This window comes from Pyrus communis, chromosome 4, assembly GCF_963583255.1.
Source record: "Pyrus communis chromosome 4, drPyrComm1.1, whole genome shotgun sequence".
In the NCBI taxonomy this organism is placed as follows: Eukaryota; Viridiplantae; Streptophyta; class Magnoliopsida; order Rosales; family Rosaceae; genus Pyrus; species Pyrus communis.
The window spans coordinates 407,682-410,479 of record NC_084806.1 but is presented as its reverse complement, the minus strand read 5'-3'; the positions used below and the strand labels follow the sequence as shown (position 1 = coordinate 410,479).

General features: G+C 34.9%; 1 pseudogene; it reads right to left on the bottom strand.

Moving 5' to 3' along the window:
* Positions 1-701: 701 nt before the first annotated feature.
* The window catches only part of LOC137731943 (transcription initiation factor TFIID subunit 15-like), a 4,094-nt pseudogene continuing 1,997 nt past the window's right edge, over positions 702-2,798 (bottom strand).

Here is a 2,798-nt window from a genome sequence, read left to right as displayed (position 1 = left end):
CACAGAAGGAACAAGAAGGTGAAGCCAATTGATAATTTGGTGTTAAATCATTCTGATGGTTGGAGTTTTTTCTTAATTTATTGTATTTCGGATTTAATTTTTTTTTTTTAACTATAAGTTAGTATACGGTATTGTTTGTAACAAAAGAATTAAAATAAACACATGTACAAAAAGAAAAAAAATGAGTGGAAAAAAAAATTAAAGAACAAAAATAAATAAACAGGCGCATAAAGAGAAATTATTTTTATCTTTAATCGTGTTGTTAATTATTATGGATGAGATTATAGTTTGTATTAGTCGCATCGGGTTAATAAGCATAGCATAATTTTTAGTAAGCATAATTAGAAAACTAGCCCGCCCATGAGAAAATAATAAACATATCCAAATAAAAACAAGAAACAAAAACAAATCAAAACCAAACGTGACTGAACCACCACAGAGTAGCCCAGTAGTTCAGAACAAATTTTAGGTCCATATTTTACCTGACACATCCTGGATCCGCCCAGAGAAAGGCTGAGTCTTCCCAATCCCCGAGAGAGTGAACTGTTATGACAAAACCACTACTTTGGTCCTCTTTTTTATAAATAAATAAAACTAAACAGGATTGGGAACTGGCATGGCATCAAACTAAAAGTATTTAACATTAAGCAGCTAAATATTTAAAGAGCCTCAAATGACGAAAAATAATAACCCCATTCCCATTACACAATTAATAATATTTCATAACTAAATAAAAATGTTGAAAGCAAGTTTCTGATAGTGCAAATAAACACGTATTCTCCATTCGACTAGCTTAAAATGCCAAGTAAAACAAAGTTCAACACAAATGCAGTTCCGCGGAGAACCAAAACTTGGAAACTATCCCGTAAACTTCAATAACGGTGCCTGTGCCGGTCCCGGTCTCGATCCCTGTCCCTCCCGTATTCTTTTTCTCGATCATAATCATAGTCTCGAGGTCTATCTCTCCCCCTATCCCTATCCCTATCCCTTTCTCTACTTCGACTGCGACGCCTATAACCATCATCTCTGTCTCTATTCTTGCTGCTCGGTCTATCATCGCGTTCCCTTCCCCTCTCTCTATTTCTCTCTCTGCCATCTCTGTCAATAGCACCTGCCACATCATTTTTCAAACAAAGTCGATCACTAATCCAAATGCGGATCTTGCTTGACTAAGAAAGCAGCAACAACTCCTAAAATTAACTTTGTTCAAGTGCTATAGTAAATATAAATGTTCAAACATGCCAACTAACATCAAGACGAGAAGGAAAAAGGACAATCATGTTGAAGAATGTGATAATAACTGTGGTCTTATGTACATAACCGCTAGGATTAAGGATTTAAAATCTATAACATCAAATCTATATCAACATACACCCAAGTAAGAATAATCATGCCACAAAATGCATCAGTACCTATTTCCTCCACCTCCCATCCAGCACGTCCAGCACCTGGAAGAGCTCGTCCAGTTTCAGTTGGCTGTGTTTTAGCGCGAAATTTTTTCTTGAGGTTGCCAAACTCATCATACATCTCTCCATCATCCTGAGAATGGCACAAAATGACTTCTAAACCAGAACAAAATAATATTTTATGTTTCAAATAATGCTTATGCATATAAATCTTACTTGTTCTGCCTCCCGTCTACGTCGCTTGATTTCCTCTAATTCTTCTTCATCAAGTTCCTTGTATCCACCACCACGTCCCCCCCTGTCAAATAGATTTAAAGGAAAATCAGTATATCTCTATAAATGTCACAAAAGAAGGTAGAGAATCTAGAAATAACCTAAGAAAAGAGAAAAAAACCAGCATACTGCATTCTTCATTAACGACCACCAATGTGTATCTAGTTCTTCAGCTAGATAGAAATACGAGAGTTTAAGAATAAAAAGGGGCAGAAAAGAAAGTGGATCCCTATAGCATGTGAAACAAGACCAATTAACTTCTTTTAGGAGGAGACGAAAATATGATGAATATTTTTTTTTTGAGAAGAAACTATAACAGTTTATTAAAAAAGAAAAGTGAAATACACAGAAGTGGATAAGAAATCCACCAAGAACAGAACAAGAAAATCTCTCAAGAGGATCTGATTACAAGTAGGAAAACCTCAACCAAAATCACTTTACAACTGCTAACATATCCCACAGTATGTGAGAAAGAGAGTAATTCTTAAAATCATTCGAAACTGAAGCCCAGAGGGCTGCCCAATATCTTTTACACAATATCCCACAATATGATGAATATCTTTTACACAAAATACAGCAGCGTATACCTTTTTATTCAAAAGTGAGAAGAACAGGATGGTTGAACACAATTAGGTATTGTATAAATAGATAAGAATCAATCAAGACGAAGTGTACATATTAATATTTACGTATTATCAGTATCACATCATCTTCCCACACAATGGATGCCTGTTACTGATTGGCAACTGACAGAAGCATACATTGAAGTAAAAATAATGTAATACCTTACACCCCCTTCATTGTGACCAGGTTTATTTGTGTTGCATATATTGCATTTTGTACGCTTTGCCCAATTGATGTTGGCACACCTGAAATAAAAGAAGAAAACGAAGCAGTGTGAGCAATAATACACTTTTTAAATGACATTTCTGTGATACTGCTAAACCCAAGCACAATAGAATTAGCTTACGGAATGAATACAAAATGTAAAGTTTTATATCCAAATACCATCAATTAGTAGGCAGTGCATATATACCACATCAAACTTGGCCTTCAAGTATGAAACTTATAATGGTACATAAAACAGTTAACGCATAAAATTTATGTGTCTTAGCAAGT